Here is a 23881-nt window from a genome sequence, read left to right on the forward strand (position 1 = left end):
GCTGAGTCGACTGATAGGTCTATTGTATTAGCTGTTGTTTCTGTTGCTAAGTGTCAGCCCTCTTCAATTAGGTACAGTATGAAAAAGATAAAGCTTTTCCTTGTAAATTGAAGTGGATTGTCTGCTACTGCAGGCTTCATTTTCAACATCATTTCATCACTTTGTAAATTAAGTTATCCTCAAAACTTAATTTCTTTTTGACATTGTCCCCATAATAAAGCATCAATGACTTCACCATTCTTACAACCAAGCTTCATCATCAATTTGATGTCTTTTCAATTTTAGCAGAATTCATGTTGTTGGGTTTTTTAAATATTTATTTATTTTATTTTATTTTATTTTATTTATTTGACAGAGTTAGACAGCGAGAGAGAGAGAGAGAGAGAAAGGTCTTCTTTCTGTTGGTTCACCCCCAAAATGGCCACTATGGCTGGCACACTGTGCCGATCCGAAGCCAGGAGCCAGGTGCTTCTTCCTGGTCTCCCCTGCGGGTGCAGGGGCCCATGCACTTGGGCCATCTTCTACTGCCTTCCCGGGCCACAGCAGAGAGCTGGACTGGAAGAGGAGCAGCCGGGACTAGAACCCGGCATCTACATGGGATGCCTGCGCCGCACGTGGAGGATTAACCAAGTGAGCCACGGCCCCGGCCCATGTTGTTCTTTTAAGAGCTCTTTTCTTTCTTTCTTTTTTAAAAAGATTGATTTTATTTATTTGAAAGACAAAGTTAGAGAGGCAGAGACTGTGAGAGAAGTCTTCCATCCACTGGTTCACTCCCCAGATGGCTGCCAACAGCCAGAGCTGGGCTGATCCAGAGCCAGGAGCCAGGAGTCTCCCCCAGGTCTCCCACACGGGTGCAGGGGCTCAAGGACTTGGGCCATCCTCCACTGCTATCCCAGGCCACAGCAGAGAGCTGGAGAGGAGCAGCCAGGACTAGAACCAGTGCCCACATGGGATGCTGGCACTTCAGGCCAGGGTCCTAGCCCACTGTACCACAATGGCAGTCCCAAAGAGCTCTTTTCAAAGTGATGTCTTATCCTACTATTGACTCAAGCGAGATCCTATTCAGACATGTTATGCCAAGTTAGTACAGTCTCATTTTGTTATGAGACATTTTTGGAATTCTTGTGTATTTTTCATAATATGCATTTACCACAAACTTTTTGAAGAACCCTTGTATAGAAGTATCATGTTGCTACTGCTGTTTTAATCCATTCTGCCAATCTCTTTTTTAATTGTATTATTTAATGATTTTTTCCATTTAATGTAATTGTTGATAAGGTAAGATTCACGACTGACATTTCTTATTTGTTTTCTTTGTGTCATTGTTTTTTGTTCTATATTTGAGTTACTGCCTTCTTGTGTCTTAAATATTTTCTAGCATACCACTGAATTCCCTTGTTATTTTTTTTACTGTGTTTTAAAAATTTATGTTCTTAGCATTTTCCCTGGAGACTACAATTATCATCTTAACTTGAAAACAACCTAATTCGGCCGGCTCCGCGGCTCACTAAGCTAATCCTCTGCCTGCGGCGCCAGCACCCCAGGTTCTAGTCCCGGTCGGGGCGCCGAATTCTGTCCCGGTTGCCCCTCTTCCAGGCCAGCTCTCTGCTGTGGCCCGGGAGTGCAGTGGAGGATGGCCCAAGTCCTCGGGCCCTGCACCCACATGGGAGACCAGGAGAATCACCTGGCTCCTGGCTTCGGATCGGTGTAGCTCCAGCTGTAACGGCCATTTTGGGGGTGAACCAACGGAAGGAAGACCTTTCTCTCTGTCTCTCTCTCTCACTGTCTAACTCTGCCAGTCCAAAAAAAAAAATGAAAACAACCTAATTCAAATTAATACTAACATTATTTTACTGTTGAAAATTTCAAATTTTAAGCTTTGCAGCAGTTTCTGTAATATGTAGCTCTATTATCTCCCCATTCTGTGAGAGAGAGAGACAGAGAGAAAGGTCTTCCTTTTTTTTTTTTTTTCCCGTTGGTTCACCCTCCAATGGCCAGCGCGCTTCAGCCAGCGCACTGTGCTGATCCAAAGCCAGGAGCCAGGTGCTTCTCCTGGTCTCCCATGCAGGTGCAGGGCCCAAGCACTTCGGCCATCCTCCACTGCCCTCCCTGGCCACAGCAGAGAGCTGGACTGGAAGAGGGGCAACCGGGACAGTATCTGGCGCCCCGACTGGGACAAGAACCCGGTGTGCCGGCGCCACTAGGTGGAGGATTAGCCTAGTGAGCCGCGGCCCTGGCCCCCATTCTGTTTTCATTGTTACATACATCACATATTTATACATTATATGTCCATCAACACAGTTGATAACTCAATTTATGCAACTATATTTTAAATCCTATAGGAGTTGAAAACTTTTATAAAATAAATGTATATTGATAATGCCTTTTATTTTTACCTACATAGTTGCATTTCCTAGGGCCCTTTATTTGTTTGTGTGGCTTCTGATTGCTGTCTATCTATTGTCCCTTCATTTCAATCAAAGACCCTGTAGGATTTCTTATAGGGCAAGTATGCTAATGACTGATCCTCTCGGTTTTTTAAATATAACAATGTCTTAGATCTCGGGAGCCAAGATGGCGGAATAGTGAGGGCGCGCACCGATAGTCCGGGAAAATTTAGTTTAATAAAAGGGGAGTTACGGTAGCCGCAGAAAAAAGAACCAGGAAAAAATTGCACGGGAATCGTGAATCGGAGGACCTACTGGGAGAACAAGGTCGCCCACTGCGCGGAAGCCAAGTCGCGGGACCGAGCCGCAGAAGCCCCAGGGTCTGCGCGCCATTGCTCCATGGGGAGTGCATGCCACACAGACAACAGCGGGGAGACTTGGGACGCTCAGGGCTCCGAGTCCACACATCAGCGCTGGAAGGGGAGGTGAGCTCAATAACCCGAGACATTGGTGGGGAAACGGGGGTCAGAATCTAGAGGGGGGCCGGAAAGTGCAGCAAACTCACTACCGGAAAGAAGGAAAAAAAAAAGCTTCGGGGTTTCTCTTCCCCCTAACCTTGCAAAGGTTACAAGGCTGCAAGGCTAGAATTCCCAAGAGACAAAGAGCAGGCCTGCTCTCTGGATTTACATATCAATGGGGGAGAGCTAAGGAACTGAGTCACTACAATTCAGTAGCCTAGGCAACCCAGTGGGAGTCCAGAGGAGCCAAAGACTGGAAGCTAAATACCATCAATTCTGCACAGCCGTGCCCTGCGGTGTTACTTACCCCCTGAATAAATAAAATAAATAAATAAATAAAAAGAGAGAGATTTACCACGCATAACCTGAGGGTGTCACCTTTGCACACCCTTAACCTGGAAGAACCAGGCAGAGCTCTCAGGCCGCACCCATCTCAAGCCTCCAAGGCTCCTCCAACAGCAGGCAGTCCACTTAACACGGACATAGTATAAATAAAAAAAAAAAAAAAGAAAAAAAAAACGCACAGTGACGCAAGAAGAATTAACTATGCCGAGTAACAAACACAGAAATAGAGGGAGCAAGATCAACGATGACACTATGATGCCTCCAAATAAGCAAAACACCCCAAGCCAAGAGTATGAAGATGATGAGATAGAAGAAATGCAAGATACGGATTTCAAAAAATTTATGATAAGAACATTTAGAAGTTTTCAAAAGCAAATCCTTGAACTACAGAAATCCTTAATGGACAAGATTGAAAATCTCTCTCGTGAAAACGAAATTTTAAGGAAGAGTCAAAATGAAACTCAGAAACTAGTAGAACAGGAAAGTGTTATAGTGAAGAGAAATCAAAATGAAATGAAGAGCTCAATAGATCAAATGACAAACACATTAGAAAGCCTTAAAAACAGAATGGGTGAAGCAGAAGAGAGAATATCGGACTTAGAAGATAGAGCACAGGAAAACATACAGTCAAACCAAAGAAAAGAAGAGGAAATTAGAAACCTAAAAAATATTGTTGGGAATCTACAGGATACTATTAAAAAAACCAACATTCGAGTTCTAGGAGTTCCTGAAGGCATGGAGAGAGAGAAAGGATTGGAAGGCCTTTTTAGTGAGATACTAGCAGAGAACTTTCCAGGTTTGGAGAAGGACAGAGATATCCTAGTACAGGAAGCTCATAGAACCCCCAATAAACATGACCAAAAGAGATCCTCACCACGACACGTGGTAATTAAACTTACCACAGTGAAACATAAAGAAAAGATCCTAAAATGTGCAAGAGAGAAACGTCAGATTACTCTCAGAGGATCTCCAATCAGACTCACAGCTGACTTCTCATCAGAAACCCTACAAGCTAGGAGGGAATGGCGAGACATAGCACAGGTGCTAAGAGAGAAAAATTGCCAGCCCAGAATATTATATCCTGCCAAGCTCTCATTTGTGAATGAAGGTGAAATAAAGACCTTTCATAGCAAACAGAAATTGAAAGACTTTGTGGCCACTCGTCCGGCCCTGCAAAAGATACTTAAAGATGTGCTACACTCAGAAACACAGAAACACGGCCATCAATATGAAAGAAGGGAAAGGAAGAACACCTACCAGTAAAAGAGCATGGGAAGCTCAAAGCATATACTAGAAAATATTTCCGGGAAAATGGCAGGGCAAAGTCACTACGTATCAATAGTCACATTGAACATTAATGGTCTGAATTCTTCAGTTAAAAGACACCGTTTAGCTGACTGGCTCACAGAACACAACCCAACTATTTGTTGCCTACAAGAAACACATCTCTCTAACAAAGAGGCATGCAGACTGAAAGTGAAAGGTTGGAAAAAGATATTCCATGCCAACAGAAACCAAAAAAAAGCAGGTGTAGCCATATTAATATCAGACAAAATAAACTTTAATACAAAAACTGTTAAGAGAGACAAAGAGGGACACTATATAATGATTAAGGGTTCAATTCAACAGGAAGATGTAACTATTATAAATGTATATGCACCTAATTACAGGGCACTGGTCTATTTAAAAGATATGTTAAGGGACTTAAAGGGAGATTTAGATTCCAATACAATAGTACTGGGGGACTTCAATACTCCACTCTCAGAAATAGACAGATCATCCGGACAGAAGATCAACAAGGAAACAGCAGATTTAATTGACACTATTGCCCAAATGGATCTAACAGATATCTACAGAACTTTCAACCCTACATCTACAGACTTCACATTCTTCTCAGCAGCACATGGAACCTTCTCTAGGATTGACCACATACTAGGCCATAAAGCAAGTCTCAGCAAATTTAAAAGAATTAGAATCATACCATGCAGCTTCTCAGACCACAGCGGGATGAAGCTGGAAATTAGCAACTCAGGAAACCCCAGAAAGTATGCAAACACATGGAGACTGAACAACATGCTCCTGAATGAACACTGGGTCATTCAAGAAATCAAAAGAGAAATCAAAAACTTTCTGGAAGTAAATGAAGACAACAACACAACATATCAAAACTTATGGGATACAGCAAAAGCAGTATTGAGAGGCAAATTTATAGCAATAGGTGCCTATACCAAGAAATTGGAAAGGTACCAAATAAATGAGCTTTCAGCGCACCTCAAGGACCTAGAAAAACTGCAGCAAACCAAACCCAAATCTAGTAGGAGAAGAGAAATAATTAAAACCAGAGAAGAAATTAATAGGATTGAATCCAAAAAAACATTACAAAAAATCAGCCAAGCGAGAAGCTGGTTTTTTGAAAAAATAAACAAAATTGACACCCCATTGGCCCAACTAACTAAAAAAAGAAGAGAAAAGACCCAAATCAATAAAATCAGAGATGAAAAAGGAAACGTAACAACAGACACCACAGAAATAAAAAGAATCATCAGAAATTACTACAAGGACCTGTACGCCAGCAAACAGGAAAACCTATCAGAAATGGATAGATTCCTGGACACATGCAACCTACCTAAATTGAACCATGAAGACATCGAAAACCTAAATAGACCCATAACTGAAACAGAAATTGAAACAGTAATAAAGGCCCTCCCAACAAAGAAAAGCCCAGGACCACATGGATTCACTGCTGAATTCTACCAGACATTTAAAGAAGAACTAATCCCATTTCTTCTCAAACTATTCAGAAAATCGAAAAAGATGGAATCCTCCCAAATTCTTTCTATGAAGCCAGCATCACCTTAATCCCTAAGCCAGAGAAAGATGCAGCACTGAAAGAAAATTACAGACCAATATCCCTGATGAACATAGACGCAAAAATCCTCAATAAAATTCTGGCCAATAGAATACAACAACACATCAGGAAAATCATCCACCCAGACCAAGTGGGATTCATGCCTGGTATGCAGGGATGGTTCAACATTCGCAAATCAATCAATGTGATTCACCACATTAACAGACTGCAGAAGAAAAACCATATGATTATCTCAATTGATGCAGAGAAAGCATTTGATAAAATTCAACACCCTTTCATGATGAAAACTCTAAGCAAATTGGGTATAGAAGGAACATTCCTCAATATAATCAAAGCAATTTATAAAAAACCCACAGCCAGCATCCTATTGAATGGGGAAAAGTTGGAAGCATTTCCACTGAAATCTGGCACCAGGCAGGGATGCCCACTCTCACCACTGCTATTTAACATAGTTCTGGAAGTTTTAGCGAGAGCCATCAGACAAGAAAAAGAAATCAAAGGAATACAAATCAAGAAGGAAGAAGTCAAACTATCCCTCTTTGCAGACGATATGATTCTGTACTTAGAGGATCCAAAGAACTCTACTAAGAGACTATTGGAACTCATAGAGGAGTTTGGCAAAGTGGCAGGATATAAAATCAATGCACAAAAATCAACAGCCTTTGTATACACAAGCAATGCCATGACTGAGAAAGAGCTGCTAAGGTCAATCCCATTCACAATAGCTACAAAAACAATCAAATACCTTGGAATAAACTTAACCAAGGACGTTAAAGATCTCTACGATGAAAATTACAAAACCTTAAAGAAAGAAATAGAAGAGGATACCAAAAAATGGAAAAATCTTCCATGCTCATGGATTGGAAGAATCAACATCATCAAAATGTCCATTCTCCCAAAAGCAATTTATAGATTCAATGCAATCCCAATCAAGATACCAAAGACATTCTTCGCAGATCTAGAAAAAATGATGCTGAAATTCATATGGAGGCACAAGAGACCTCGAATAGCTAAAGCAATCTTGTACAACAAAAACAAAGCCGGAGGCATCACAATACCAGACTTCAGGACATACTACAGGGCAGTTGTAATCAAAACAGCATGGTACTGGTACAGAAACAGATGGATAGACCAATGGAACAGAATTGAAACACCAGAAATCAACCCAAACATCTACAGCCAACTTATATTTGATCAAGGATCTAAAACTAATTCCTGGAGCAAGGACAGTCTATTCAATAAATGGTGCTGGGAAAACTGGATTTCCACGTGCAGAATCATGAAGCAAGACCCCTACCTTACACCTTACACAAAAATCCACTCAACGTGGATTAAAGACCTAAATCTTCGTCCTGACACCATTAAGTTATTAGAGAACATTGGAGAAACCCTTCAAGATATTGGCACAGGTAAAGAATTTCTGGAAAAGACCCGGGAGGCACAGACAGTCAAAGCCAAAATCAACTATTGGGATTGCATCAAATTGAGAAGTTTCTGTACTGCAAAAGAAACAGTCAGGAGAGTGAAGAGACAACCGACAGAATGGGAAAAAATATTTGCAAACTATGCAACAGATAAAGGGTTAATAACCAGAATCTACAAAGAGATCAAGAAACTCCACAAAAACAAAACCAACAACCCACTTAAGAGATGGGCCAAGGACTTCAATAGACATTTTTCAAAAGAGGAAATCCAAATGGCCAACAGGCACATGAAAAAATGTTCAAGGTCACTAGCAATCAGGGAAATGCAAATCAAAACCACAATGAGGTTTCACCTCACCCCGGTTAGAATGGCTCACATACAGAAATCTACCAACAACAGATGCTGGCGAGGATGTGGGGAAAAAGGGACACTAACCCACTGTTGGTGGGAATGCAAACTGGTCAAGCCACTATGGAAATCAGTCTGGAGATTCCTCAGAAACCTGAATATAACCCTACCATTCGACCCAGCCATCCCACTCCTTGGAATTTACCCAAAGGAATTTAAATTGGCAAACAAAAAAGCGGTCTGCACCCTAATGTTTATTGCAGCACAATTCACAATAGCCAAGACCTGGAACCAACCTAAATGCCCATCAACGGTAGACTGGATAAAGAAATTATGGGATATGTATTCTTTAGAGTACTATACCGCAGTAAGAAACAACGAAATCCAGTCATTTGCAACAAAATGGAGGAATCTGGAACACATCATGCTGAGTGAAGTAAGCCAGTCCCAAAGGGACAAATACCATATGTTCTCCCTGATCGGTGACAACTGACTCAACACCAAAAAGGAAACCTCCTGAAGTGAAATGGACACTATGAGAAATGGTGACTTGATCAGCATAGCCCTGACTGCTAATGGACAACTTAATACATTATCCCTCATAGTATTTTTTTTTTGTCTGTTCTACTTAATATGACTGGTTTAATTCTGTAATTATCACACAGTTATTCTTAAGTGTTGAAAATTAACTGAAATGTGATCCCTGTTAAACATAAGAGTGGGAATAAGAGAGGGAAGAGATGTATAATTTGGGGCATGCTCGGGCTGACTTGCCCCAATTGGTAGAGTTGGAAACATACCAGGGGATTCCAATTCAATCCCATCAAGGTGGCATGTGCCAATGCCATCTCACTACTGCAAGTGATCAATTTCAGTTCACAATTGATCATAATGAAAGGACTAAGAGTCAAAGGGAGCACATAAACAAGTCTAGTATCTGCTAACACCAACCGATAGAATAAATAAAGGGGAGAGTGATCCAACATGGGAAGTGAGATACTCAGCAGACTCATAGAATGGCGGATGTCCTAAATAGCACTCTGGCCTCAGAATCAGCCCTAAAGGCACTCGGATCTGGCTGAAAAGCCCATGAGAGTATTTCAGGCATGGAAAGCCAAGACACTCTGGCAAAAAGATCTCTGTGAGTGAGATCCCAGTGGAAAGAACAGGTCTTCAAAGAGGGAGGTGCCTTTCTCTGAAGGGAGGAGAGAACCTCCACTTTGACTATGACCGTGTCTAAACAAGATAATAGTCGGAGAACTCAAGGGGCTTCCATAGCCTTGGAAACTCATAACTGGTGCATAGGGAGATTACTGATGCCATAAACAGGAGTGTCAATTGGTAAAGTCAACAACAGGAGTCACTGTGCACTTACTCCTCATGTAGGATCTCTGTCCTTAACGTGCTGTACACTGAGGCTTAATGCTATAACAAGTACTCAAACAGTATATTTCACTTTGTGTTTCTATGGGGGTGCAAACGACTGAAATCTTTACTTAATGTACACTAAACTGATCTTCTGTAAAAAAAAAAAAAAAAAGAAAGAAAGAAATTATCAATTCCCAACTTGACTCTCACTGGGATTAAACAGGACAATAGGTCTGATCTGATTTCATCATCATTTAAAAAAAATCATCTATTATTTTTCACTTTATGTTTCTGTGTGGGAGCAAACTGTTGAAATACTTACTTAAGGTATACTAAGCTGATCTTCTGTATATTAAGATAATCGAAAATGAATCTTGATGTGAATGGAAGGGGAGAGGGAGTGGGAAAGGGGAGGGTTGTGGGTGGGAGGGACGGTATGGGGGGGGAAGCCATTGTAACCCATGAGTCGTACTTTGGAAATTTATATTCATTAAATAAAAGATAAAAAAAAAAAAACTAACCTGACTGAAAAATATAAAAAAAAATAATAATAATACTAAATATAGGCTACCAAAATAAAATTAAAATACATATTAATATCTAAAAAAAAATAAAAAAATAAAAAAATAAATATAACAATGTCTTAGATCTTAATTTCTGAAGGGTGGTTTTACTGAATACTGAATTCTTCTTTGACAATGCTTTTCTTTTCATGGCAATTTAGAGTAAGTTATCCTACTGCCTTCCAAACTCCATTAATTCCCATGGGAGTTAGCTTTTAACCTTGGTGATGAGCCTGTGAATATTAGGAAATGTTTTTCTCCTGTTGCTCTGAAGGCATTCCCTTTGTCATTGTCTTTTGTCTGTTTGGCTATAATTGTTTAAGTGTGGAACAAGTTGAGTTTATTCCACTTGGAATTTGGATATGCAGATTAATGTTTTGCATTATAGTTGAGGTGTTTGTGGAAATTGTTTCTTCAAACTATCTGTTACTTCTTCTCTCCTTCTAGCACCCCATTAAGCATAATTTTGTACAGTTGGTGGTATTTCACAATTTTTGTTCATTTTGTCCCTGTTTATCCAATAGAATAATCTCAATTTACCTATGTTAAATTTAAACCTGTTTAGAAGAAAAGAATTTGAAGATCATGAATACTTATTGATTTCCTACCAGCATGTATAGCAGAAGTGTACAAGTTATAGCTCCTAAATTCAAAGAGGTTTTACCAGCTACTTGATAATTAAGCAGTATTTGAGATCAGAATTGGGCTTGCTTGTTGGCCAGTATTGGGCTGTTTATTGCATTTTTGAAGGAGGTTGAGTACAATATTCCTTGAACTACTGATAAAACCTGCATAATCAGAAGAAAAAGGCAGATCCGGCAGGGGAAATATTATAAATAAAAGTGTGGAAGTTGCGGTTAAGAAAGACAAGTATGAGAACTATTTAGACAGCAAGGCAAGAATTTGTCTTCTCCATTTTAAGTGGGACCTTCTGCCATCAGAACAATAGTTTAAGCATTACAGACTTTGAAAACTCACAAGGACAGAACTTTCTTCCCATTTATAAATATATACAAAATTGGAAGAATATGGTCAAAAGCTAAAAGAATGGCCTAGTCTCTAGCTAAAATTTGTTTCTTATTACCTAAAATTACAAGAAGTTGAGTTTATAATAGTGAACACTGTTGTGAACACTGCTGAACACTCCCTCTGAGACCACTCAGAAACTGTTTGAGAAGACCCTGCAAACAAGATAGAGTGGTTAACCTAAAAATGGAAAAGCAAGTGGACGTCAGTTCTGTCCATTAAAACATAGGAAGGGAAGGACCTGCTAGCTGCTGCACAGATGAACAAGCACTCTCTGCTGGACACAAACCTGTGTTTAAGATGCTTAATAATAGTTTCCAATCCCCGCGGTTAATCAATATTCAAGTGCTTTATTTAATTACATAGCAACGGTTTCTTTGTAATCCCTTCACTTTCCCTAGACATACCTAGTAACCTTTGTTCAAACCATGGTGCATTTTCAATTAATATATCAAAAGACACAAGCTTAAGCTTTGACATTTGTAAAAACCTTTAACTTGGAAGTATTTTTTTCTGAAGAGACTGACTCCTGCATTTGACCTTAAGACCCTTAGTGGAAGAAGGAGAGTTTTTTATTTTAAATTTGTCTTAAAGCATTGTCTGTACTGCTATTTGAGTGGCTGACCTTAAGCATTTTGTTAAAATGTCTTCAATTTTCAACCTCAAGACTATTAAAGTTATTTCCTGTGAGTGATGACGGTAGACCCAGATCTTCACACAAAGACAGAAAGGGTCACAATTGAGTCAGAAGTTAAATACCCCCATTTTACTAACATGTTCTTTGGATTCTCAGGCATAGAAAGGAAGCTTTTGGACTTGCTTTTCTATAAGGAGTGACATAATGATATATAATAGTTTTTCCAGATCATTAAAACCAGTATCTATGTATGCTTTTTTTATTTTTATTCTTTATTTTTAAGGCTACAAATAAAATTTAAATCTTATCACTTTGCTGTTGAAGGATTTTTTGGAAACTAATATGTATTTTTTGTATGTTTGCTTCTCCACAAAAGCCAGATATGAGAGCTTCAACACTTGTGTCTCCTTTCCTTACCACTGGGAGTTGTTAGAACATCAGAAAAACAGTTAAAATATGTATTTTTAAAATCCTTAGAAGGCCTCCTTCCTTAAACTAACTATGGGAATAAATAAGCTTATTTTGAGTTTTCAAAATTTAATTTTATAAATTAATCTTGTTAATTTTTAACAAGATACCACACATATGTATATATTTGGTCATAATTTTGCTGAACACTTTCAATAACTTGGAAAAATTTCAAATTGACTTCTGTGCTTTAAAATACTGTCTTAAAATAGCTCAACTGCTGCCTTCATTAACCACTGCTGAGATACTATTATTTGATGTTTTTTGCCTATGAACAATTAGTTTCTTTCAGTTTATTCTCCTTCCATTTATGTTTTTCTGTTTGGTTTAAATGACATTTAGGAAACCCATCAGCTTTGTTAGAAATAAATCATGTACAGGAGACAAGCCTAGAATTTTAAATGAGTATTTAGCTATAACTTCATTATTGCTTATCATTAGATGAGGATGTGTAGATTTTGTATTCTTTCAAATATATATATATATATATGAAGTGTTCCAATTTCCAAATGAGCTTATCAGAGGAAGGAGACATCAGTTGACTCAGAGCAAGCTTCTTTTCTTAAGTTTCTTTAGAATTTTTGTCATTGGCTATGGCTGGTTGGTTCAATGTGCATTTAGTGTAGAGAAGTGTGTTTGTGGGCAGTAAGCAGAGAAGGCAGATTTGATCTCAGTGCTGGCTAACTGAGCTGCAGAGGCAATTACTAGAGACAAGATGGTTCTTTTGCCTTTGTCTTTCCCTTCAGAGGCAAATCCTTGTGAAAAGCTTTGTGTCCCAAGGGAAATTAAGATTTCTCATGCTGCTATTTTTGCTGTTTCTATGATTGTTCACAGAAGATTTTTAGTGATTTCATTATTGCAGTGAAACACATAATTCAAGCCTACTAGGTTGCATATCTTCTTATTCAGATGTCATGGTTCCAAAGAGTCTAAACCTGCCATGTCAGGGTTAGACATCCAGAGAACAGGATTGTTGAAATGAAGTCCCCTCAAGAAAGTTATTGACTAAAGGAGCTGTCAGTTGCTGACAAATTGTTGGATGAAAAATTAATGGACGTCATGGAGGTGTGCTATTCGTTTAATAACATCTAAAATTTTGCTTCACCTGGCCATTTGTGATCAATCACTGAGCTCTTCCTGCTCTGGAAGGTGGCTGGAGGCTGACAGGTGCCATCTGTTCCCTGGTGGAGACTCGAGAGTGAGCCTTCAGCCATCAGAACGCTAGTAGGGCTGTGAGTAGTCAGTCCTTATCCTCATTGATATGCAGTTACTCCCTGCTGTCCTTCACAGTGACCCACTTACTGTCATGGAGACAAATGAATTTATCATCTGCAGACATGTCTTTATCCTACTTGTATTGTTCACTCAGGCTTCTTATCTTCTCTGTACTTCTTTGTTGTTTCAGGCTTTTTAATCCATATTTTGTTCTAGAAAAAAACTAGTTTATTTTGTAGTTACTTACTTTGTTTTCTTAGCTTCTAATATGACCAGATGAACACTTGAGAGTGTATTCTTTTTTTTTTTTAAGATTTATTTATTTATTTGAAAGTCAGAGTTACACAGAGAGGGAGAGGGAGAGGGAGAGGGAGAGGGAGAGGGAGAGAGAGAGAGAGAGAGAGAGGTCTTCCATCTGTTGGTTCACTCCCCAATTGGCTGCAACTGCTGGAGCTGTGCCGATCCGAAGCCAAAAGCCAGGAGTTTCTTCTGGGTCTCCCACGTGGGTGCAGGGGCCCAAGACTTGGGCCATCTTCTACTGCTTTCCTAGGCCATTAGCAGAGAGCTAGATCAGAAGTGGAGCAGCCGGGACTGGAACTGGTGCCCATATGGGATGCTGGCATGGCAGGTGGCAGCTTTACCCGCTGCACCACAGCACCAGCCCCAGGAGAGTGTATTCTAAGAGTTACAAAAATCCAGTCTTTGCAAAGCAGCTGATAATTTTTAAAGGATGTGCTAAAGTTTTACCATAAGCTACTATGGAAATAGAATTTATTATATCAAACTTGAAATGTGTGACATTTGAATATATATATATATATTCTCTCTCTCTCTCTCTAAATATATATCTCAACATGATTTTGATTAACAGCAAGAACAAAATTTCAGAATCACCATGCTATAACAAAACACATGGATCTAATCTTATTCATGAAATGAAATCTTTTGTAGGTGCTGCCTTTTCATTCATGCTAAAGTTAAAAGCATTCCAGTCCCTTCCAATCCGTTTTCTAAGGCTTGCAAGCATGATCGACTCCTTTCACTTTGTTCAAATGACCTGACAGCTGTCTGTTTAATCCTGTATAATGATCCAGATCGCCTCCTGAGGATTTTAGCTGTGGAACACATTCCAGTGAAGCTTGAAGGGACGTTTCTTTCTGGTTCTTCTAATCTATTCCAGGATCACCAGTCCTACTGAAACCATTTTGATACTGCATTAGGCATTCCCATTGATCCTGGGCCATTTGGAAACTATCCCTCTAAAACAGATATGCTTTCCTAAGTTTCATAGATATCCTCTCCCACAAGTAGTCTACGGAAAGAATTTGGAAGGAATCTTTGAAGGTGGTTGGCTAGAGAATTTCATCTTTGTTTCCATTAAACTCTAATTTTAAATTTTACATGCCTTTCTTTTTGAATGAAGAACAAACTATATTTGTTCATTCATAAAAATGATTAATATTCTCACATCACCTTGTAATGATTACAGGAATCTCAAACTAGCATGTTTCCTCATTATTGCATCAAAATTCTAGTAATTTGTTATTAGCAGCATTTGCATCGCTGTGATTGGATTCTTTAAATATTGTCGGCATTTTATTATTTTCTTAAAAATCAGAGGCTTGGGCTGGCGCCGTGGCTCACTTGGTTATTCCTCCACCTGCGGTGCCAGCATACCATATGGGTGCTGGGTTCTAGTCCCGGTTGCTCCTCTTCCAGTCAAACTCTCTGCTGTGGCCTGGGAGGGCAGTGGAGAATGGCCCAAATGCTTGGGCCCCTGCACCCGTGTGGGAGACCAGGAGGAAGCACCTGGCTCCTGGCTTTGGATCGGCACAGCACGCCGGCTGTGACAGCCATTTTGGGGGGAACCAATGGAAGGAGGACCTTTCTCTCTGTCTCTCTCTCTCACTAACTCTGCCTGTCAAAAAAAAAAAAAAAAGAAAGAAATCAGAGGCCTATTGACATCATCAATTTGCCAAATGTCCTCAAGAAGCATCTTTAAAATATTTCATATGTAATTGGTATTTTCTGGCTCTAAACAAAGCATTATTTGAAAATGTGAACATTCTTGATATTAACTGAATCATATGCAATTTATTTTCTTTAGTTTATGTAGATGGCTATATCTTTCACTTTCTTAAAGGTTTCCCATTTCTCTACTTCTCATAACTTTCCAAACTTCTTGGTTTATGTCTCCTTGTAAGATGTCAAGTGCCTTTTTTTGGCTTTCTTTGGTGCTCTAGAGGTCACTTTCAGTATTGTCTAGCTGAGCTGTTCATGGGTTATGTTAGAAATAATTGTACAGTGCTAAGATACATAGGCTTAATATAAAGAAATACTCATATGGAACTTACAAATATTTGTCCATAACAGTAACTTCCCCCTATCTGCAGGGTATATCTTCCAAGACCCACAATGTGTGCCTGAAACCATGGATAGTAAGAATACCTGTATATGAGTTTACCACATTTTATTCTATATGTACATGCCCATAATAAGGTTTAACTATACACGAGGCACAATAAAACTGACCAAGTATATACTAGAGATACTCTGGTCCTTCTGGGACCTAGAGCACAGCACTAAATCACATAATCCTCAAATCTGATTAAGTAGACCCAGGATAGCTGGTATCAAATACAAATTTTCCACAAAATACTTTTGTCTTAGGTCTCAAATTATGGTTGCAAATTTTCATATCTAATCTCTAAAGTTAATAGGAAATTAATAGGTGAAGAAGGAGAAGATAAACTAAAAACAATAAATAATAAACAGAAATTGACTCATAAGGGCTCTAGATAATTCAATTATCAGAGACTTCCAAAGAAAAATCCTTATAAAATCCAAATAATTAAAAGATATTTAATTGGAACAGTGGTTCTGTAGCTACTGTAGCATCAAAATCATTCAAGATTATAAAATTTAGATGCTATGGCCCCAGTCTCAGAAATTGTACTTCAAGAAGTTTTCCTGAGTCATTGGAATCTACATTTTTAGCAAGAACTCTCAGGTGAGTTAGATAATGGTGATATGTATAAACAATAATTTAATTTTGGTTATTGCTGTCATAAAATTCATGTATAGCCAGGAATCACACAGCTAATTGATTGCTGAGTGACAACTAAAAAGCCAATCTCTAAATCTTTTAGGAGAGCCATAAATGACTGCTTTGTAGTTCTGCAATTATTTCTTACTGTTAAAGGGCTTATGCTTTCAATTATTAGTGAAGAAGTGAAGAATGGTGTTAAGAGAATCTAGAGACAAGACAGTAGCAAGATCCTAACAACTGTTAGAGTTAGGGTACCTACCACATTCAGGATCATTACTGAGAATTCTGGTATGGTGTTTCCTAGTTCAAGGTCACATAGGAGATGTAGGAGTTCTCTTTATCATGAAATAGAACTTCTCATCATGGTACCTGCTGGGCTTTAATTGCTTTCTGACTTCTAGATTTTATTAAGTCTGGTTGCTTTCACATATTTTAAGATAAATATGGAAAGGAGACAAGAAACTGGAATCATTGCCTTTTATTTTTTTGCAGTTTCTCTTGGTAACACATTCTGAGACAGAGGATAGTTCAATGATTTTTTCCATGGTCGAACTTTAAGATTTTTTAAGGTTGTATAAGTAATCTTGTTCAATATATGTTATGCAGATTTTCAGAAATAATACTTAAATTTCCAAGAAAGTTAAATGAATTTCCACACAGTGGAAACATTTCCTACCTGCCTCCAATAGACTCTGTGGTGGAAAAAAAAAATTTTTTTTTTGACAGGCAGAGTGGACAGTGAGAGAGAGAGACAGAGAGAAAGGTCTTCCTTTGCCATTGGTTCACCCTCCAATGGCCGCCGCGGCCGGCGTGCTGCGGCCGGTGCACCGCGCTGATCCGATGGCAGGAGCCAGGAGCCAGGTGCTTTTCCTGGTCTCCCATGCGGGTGCAGGGCCCAAGCACCTGGGCCATCCTCCACTGCACTCCTTGGCCACAGCAGAGAGCTGGCCTGGAAGAGGGGCAACCGGGACAGAATCCGGCGCCCCAACCGGGACTAGAACCCCGTGTGCCGGCGCCGCAAGGCGGAGGATTAGCCTAGTGATCCGCGGCGCCGGCCTGTGGTGGAAAAATTTTACACTGTCCTTCTTCTTGGCTTCTAGATCAGCTCTCTCTTTTTTGTCCCCAGCACATCTGCAGCTGTATGGGGCCCTTCTTGGCCATTTCTCCAGTTTTCTCCTCTTTGTTTTCCTGTCAACTGCTGGTGCTTCAGTTGTAGGACACTTCCCTTGTTAACGGGCACACTCTTGCAGAACTCTGTCATGTACTACCCATGTAGTCACACGTAAGCTTACCTACTTCCCAAACTAATTCCAAATATACATCTGTTCTCACATGTTCACTGGATGCCTGTGGTGCTTCCAAATTAATATGTGGCAAACACACTCACAAGTTCTATCCTCTCATTTGCAAACTCTGCCAGCCATCTGTTTATTGTTTCCATGAAGATTTTGTCTATCTGTACCTTTGTCCAGTTCTTTATCAAACCTGTAGATTTCACCTGACAATTTCTTTTCTCTGCTGCAATATTTGAAAAGTTTGAACTGAGTACTTATGTGCGGAAAATGTCTGGACCTAGAGAGGCAGCAAGGGCATCAAAAACCCTAGAAGATAAATCACTTTTTTTTTTTTACAGTTTTCCTCTAGGGACAATTGGAACTTAAATATCTGGTATTACATGTTTTCTACTTAATTTCATAGTAAAGGCTAGGGAAGGAATGGGAATGGGGAGGAGGAAGAGAGAAATAAATAACTAGTGTGTACCAAAATACAGTTAGATGGGGAATTAGTTCTAGTGTTCTATAGCATAGGAAGGTATCATATAGTCAACAATATCTTATTATATATCACAAAATAACTTGAAGAGAAGCCAGCATTGAGATACAGTGGGCTTGACCACATAATCCCATAATGGAATGCTGTTTTGACTCCTAGCTGCTCCTCTTCCAATCCAGCTTCCTGCTAATATGCTTGATAAGGCCTAAGTACTTGGACTCCTGCCACTCACATGGGAGACCCAGATGCAGTTCCTGGCTTTGGCCTGGCCATGCTCTGACTATTTGGGAAATGAACCAATGAATGGAAGATTCTCTCTCTCTCTTCTCTCTCTCTCTCTCTCTCTCTTTCTCTCTCTGTGTATGTATGTAAATGCCTTTCAAACAAATAAAGTAAATATTTGAAAAACAACTTGAAGAGTGTAAAGTTTCCTGAACAGAAATAATACATTTTTGATGAGATGTAAATGCTTAATTACCCTGGTTTGATCATTATACATTGTATCTTTGTATGGAATTGCTGTACTGCAATCCAGGATTATGTAAAAATGTAATTTGTCATTTAAAGATTAAAAAATAATAATTCTAAGGTTATGCGGGAATGTGCAAAATGTTTTAAAAGTAATATAAAATAGAATGCGAATTTGTAGATAAATATAATTACAACTGTTAAAATCACATACGTATGCCTATGAATAACATTTCAAAAGGCAATGGGAAAATTTAATTATATTAGGATTTCAGGCCTGTAAATAAATTTTCCTTAATGAAATAAACAGATTGAAAATATTAAAAGTTTCAGGCACCACATAAGGTAATTGAAACTTTAAAAAATGCATGTTCCTTGCACTTAAGGGGACAAATATAGCCATCAGAAAAGATGAGCCCTCAGTGGTCTCCCTACCCCACCTGAGGGATTTGTGTATGGAAAAAGGACCTTTTACCTTATGTTTCAGGCTAGACCCCACTTGACTAGAATCTAGCCTTGGTCAATATTTTGTAATTTTTTTTTGACAGGCAGAGTGGACAGTGAGAGAGAGAGACAGAGAGAAAGGTCTTCCTTTGCAGTTGGTTCACCCTCCATAATTTTAGAGATTTCTTTGATGGTGGATGTTGCACACTTGATGCTTGGACAGATGAAAGGCAGAATTCTGTCATTAACATTTCCAAATGGGAAGGGAGAAGTCTGCCACATGGACCACACAGGGGTTATAGCAGATACTGGTACTGCAAGGGCAAGGAGGGGGGTTAGCTAGGCTTGGAGGGGCCTCCTGTGAATTGGCTGATTTGTATAACTTCTCAGGCTCCAGAGTATAGGAGCTGTCCAGGATTACCTGGTACCTTGCACTTGGGGGGCTGGAGTGGGGGTGTTAAGGCTGATGTATAGTAGCCTTGAATGTGATAGACCACTAAGGGGAGTGGGTTTGAGTGTGGACTTCATCAGTTGTTCAAAAAGTCAAGTAGCTAGAACTTCTAAACTGAGTCAAGGGGCCTGTGCTGTGGTGCAGTGGGTTAAATCATAGTTTAGGACTCCTGCATCCCATGCTGGAGTGCTGGTTTGAGTCTTAGCTACTCCACTTCCAATGCAGGTCTCTGCTATTACAATTGTGAAATACTGGATTATCAAGTGCATTTTTAAATAGATATTTATTTATTTATATGAAAAGCAGAGTTACAGAGAGAGAGGGAGAGATCTTCCATCCGTTGGTTCACTTCACAAATGGCCACAATGGCCAATGCTGGGTCAGGCCAAGCCAGGAGCCATGAGCTTCAACTGGATCTCCCATGTGAATAGCAAGGACCCAGACACTTGGGCCATCTTCTGCTGCTTTTTTCAGGCCATTAGCAGATAACTGGATTGGAAGTGGAGCAGCAGGGACATAAGCCAGCACCCATATGGGATGCTGGCATCACAGGCAGTGACTTTACCTGTTATGCCACATCACTGGCCCCAATGACTGAAATACTTGAGAATAATTGAGTCCTGCCACCCATTTTGGGACTAGGATATAATCCTTGCTCCTGAGTCCTGGGTATTGCTGTTATTTGAGGAGTGAAACTTTAGTTGGAAGATTTCCTCTTTCATTCTCTCTCTCTCTTTCTCCTCCTTCCTCCCCCTTCTGTCATTCTTTTGAAATAAATAAATAAATAAAGCTTTTAAAAATATTTATTTTCTTATTTGAAAGAGTTTTACACACACACACACACACAGTGAGAGAGAGAGAGAGAGAATCTTCCATCTATTGGTTCACTCCCCAAATGGCTGCAATGGCCAGGGCTTGGCCAGGCCAAAGCTAAGAGCTTCATCTGGGTTTCCCATCTGAGTCCAGGGTCCCAAGCACCTGGGACATCTTCCACTGGTTTTCCAGGGGTATTAGCAGGGAGTTGGATTGGAAGCAGAGCAACTGGCACTCGAATAGGCACCTATGTGAGTACCGGCATTGCAGGTGACAGCTTTCCCTACTACACCACAATGCCAGCCCCAATAAATAAATCTTTTAAAAAATGAATCAAGACAGCATTTAAAAGCTAAACAAACTATATTGCAGATAAGCCATTTGTTTAACCTATGTTTTGGTTTTCTCTTTCTATATTTATTTAAGATATCTACAAGATGCACAATTCTGTGACTTTTTTTGGTCAGCTCCTTATACTTATACCCCCTTTGGCTTAGCTACATTGATAATGTGACATGAGGGTGTCCACTATGTGTGATGGTTGTAATTTGAAGGCTTTCTGTCTATTGTCTTTTGGTATCATGACCCCTGTGCAAATCATGTCAATGCAATGTTATGTTCTTAATTTTGAAATACAATGACCCCAGAGATGGCAGCAATGGTCCCTGGTTGATGGAATGATCTTTGCTAAACAGTGATTTTCAGAGTTCTGTCAACAAGCCTGTTTACTCAACATGTGTATTTCAAGGCTTCAGTCAGTCTGTGTCTCCTAGACTCCACTCTCAGTGTGAACTTACCACTTAGATTTCCAATGGAGCCATCACCTAGCTTCTGCAGATAGTAAGCCGATATGTGGATGGAGTAAAATTTACCATGAGTTTCTATCTAGGCCACTTTGTTTAATGTGGTTATTTCTGGATATAAGACTGCTCTGAATCAAGTTCTTCCTTAGCATGCAGCAATAAGCTGGAGAGCAGTAAGGGCCCCGCACAGACAAATGCAGCAACACTACCCCATCTAGACTTGAGATTGTTCAGAGTCTAGTGCGTATCCCCACGTCGCCCTATTAGCTCTCATCTGAGTGGACTAAATTTCTCAACAGAGAAGAGTGTATGCTTAGTTTTGTGGATAATGAGGAGTGAGGAATTCTCCCTTAATGAAACCCTTAAAATGTGTGGTTTACTGCAGGAAAAAGCAGAAGTACTCAGTTTCTCCTTTCAGATTATCACAGCACAAGCTCTTTCTTCAGGCAGACAGGGTATTTTTAGCCTTATCTGACAGATCTGGGACTCAGAGAGACCAGGCAAACAGATCAGAGGCTGTGGGGTAGAGGAGTTACCAGCCTGGTATCCCAGCAGAGTGCTCTCCAGAGCAAGGCTTCACATCTCACCATCCAAAATTAATGTATCAAATTTCCTCTTACATTAGGGAACACAAACACCAGGCTCCTGAGAGTAGCACATTCCTGAAAGGGGCATAGGAAGTGCTTGACTTTGGGTAGAAGGTAGGTGTGAGGGGAGCATTGCCTGAATCTGCTAATAGGCCAGGAGAATAAACAAGAACACATAATGTCGAAGGTTGGACACATTGCAACCCTGGGGCAGGTCCAGTGGAGGCAGTGTCCCAGGTACATAGAGAAGAAGCTGATAGCAAAATCCAAAAGTTAGGATTGTTTCTCATTCCATTAGTTAAAATTTGTATTTTGAAATAGTTATAGAAGTCAAAAATTCCACATTGACACCCATGTAGCTGTTCCCCAGTATCCCCCAAAGGTGACATATTATGCAGTCATAGTAAATCATAAAAACAAGAAAATTGTCACTGGAACAATACTGGCAACTAGACTACAAACTGTATTCAGTATCTACCTATTTTTAATCCACTTATTTTATGTGCATTTGTTCATATATTTTTGTGCAATTTGATCACATACAAATTTGATCACATAGCTCAGAATTCCTGACAAATCTAAGACTGTGAAGACCTTCTCCTATTACTTATTCTAGGAGTTTTATAGTATTTTTGACACATAATAAGTGTTTTTTAAAGCATATATTGCTAAACAGCTTGGTGTGTATGTGTGTGTGTGTGTGTGTGTATGTGTTGCCAGACAGTTTACAATGCTTCCTTAACTTTTACTCTTTAAATTCTAATTGCACAAAGACACAGATTTATCACCTTTTTGGGTCTTTCCTGAGCATGCCAACAGTCCTGTACATGAGCATGCCCTATAGATCCCAAGAATATGTCATAGCTTTTAAAAGCACGGTATTAAATTTCCATCCTCCATAGCATTATTTTGAGGGCTTTCACCAGCCTCTGGTTTGCCCCAGTTGGCATCACCACTTCAGGCAACTGAGAAGTTAAACAACTGTGGCTAGTGATTTTTCAAAAACACTCTGTGGGTAAGAATTTTTTTTTGAGTAAGTTGTGAGTCAGGTCAAAGAAATGTAAGCCCTATGAATGTGGTTTTACATAGAACTGCTAGCCAGATAACATAGACTGGGCGATTCTCTGGCGCTCTTATTGAAATCTCCAAATCTGACCTCTGTACTTGTTGCTAAGCTGCTGTTTTTCACTGTTACCATAGTTACAACACTGCTCAATATCAAGGATACCATAGAGATCAGGAATGGGTAATGAGAACTGGTCAATTTAAAACACCAGGTAAGAAAAGCTAAAGACAACAGGAAATGATGCTCCACTCCAGACCATCAACTGTGGAAAGGGACATCTAGAAAAAATGCCTTTTACAACCCAGGACTCATGCTAAAAGTCATTCCCGCTGAGTAACTGTGTATTGAAAGTCCACATTTGTTCACCGAAGTACTAGGTATTGCATTTACAATAATGGTCAACAGCCTAGCATATGGAATAAAGCAGCAGACTTCATTAGAATTTGTGACATTTTATGACAGAGGAATTATAAAGTGCTTGTGAACATACAGAGATGAATTATATCAATCAACTTACGTAAAGTTTTACTGTAGTAAAAAAATAATCCCCAGATTTCAACTGCTCTCATTAATGTTCACTGCAGGTCAACTATGGATCTACTTCACCTGCTCATCATGCTAGTATCCAGAATTGAGAACTAGTCTCTATTCTAGTCTTGTATCAGAGGGAAATGTCAGTGCACAATGACAGACCCATACAATGGCTGTCAGAATTTCTGATCATAAGTAACACACACTCTTTTCTGCTCTATTTCACCAGACAAAGCAAATCACAAGGTCAGCCTTTGTGGCAATTGCATAGAAAGTAGAATCTCCCTGCAAGGACAGGCCCAGTGATGGAGATCCCAGAAAGCAAAGGCAACACATGCTCTGAAAAAATAAGATATTGGCATAATGAAAAAAATACATTCAATAAAAGACAAGTACACTAATGTCCATGGTACAATATTCTTAATGGACAAAAACTGGAAATAATCCAAGTGTCTACTGAGAGTGTAATGGGTCAAAAAAGTATGGCGTATTCAAACAATGCATGTAGAATAACACACAGGAGAAACAAAACAACAAGCTACTAGCATATGTGCCAACACAGATGACTGCAAAGAGTCAGGCTCACAAGTGAATACTGCATCATTCTATTTATATGAAGTTTAAACATTTGCAACAATAATCTATGATGAAGGAGGTTATAACAATCACTGCTTTTGAATAATAATAAAAACGAAACATGAGGGAGCCTTTGGAATGTTGGAGATGC

General features: G+C 39.6%; 1 protein-coding gene across 1 annotated transcript in view; it reads left to right on the forward strand.

The window, feature by feature from the left end:
* The window catches only part of GABRG3 (gamma-aminobutyric acid type A receptor subunit gamma3), a 679184-nt gene that overhangs the window by 488478 nt on the left and 166825 nt on the right, over positions 1 to 23881 (forward strand). The gene's annotated exons all lie outside the window — the stretch shown is intronic.

Source organism: Oryctolagus cuniculus, chromosome 12, assembly GCF_051225735.1.
Source record: "Oryctolagus cuniculus isolate XC-2025 breed Fujian yellow rabbit chromosome 12, ASM5122573v1, whole genome shotgun sequence".
NCBI lineage: Eukaryota > Metazoa > Chordata > Mammalia > Lagomorpha > Leporidae > Oryctolagus > Oryctolagus cuniculus.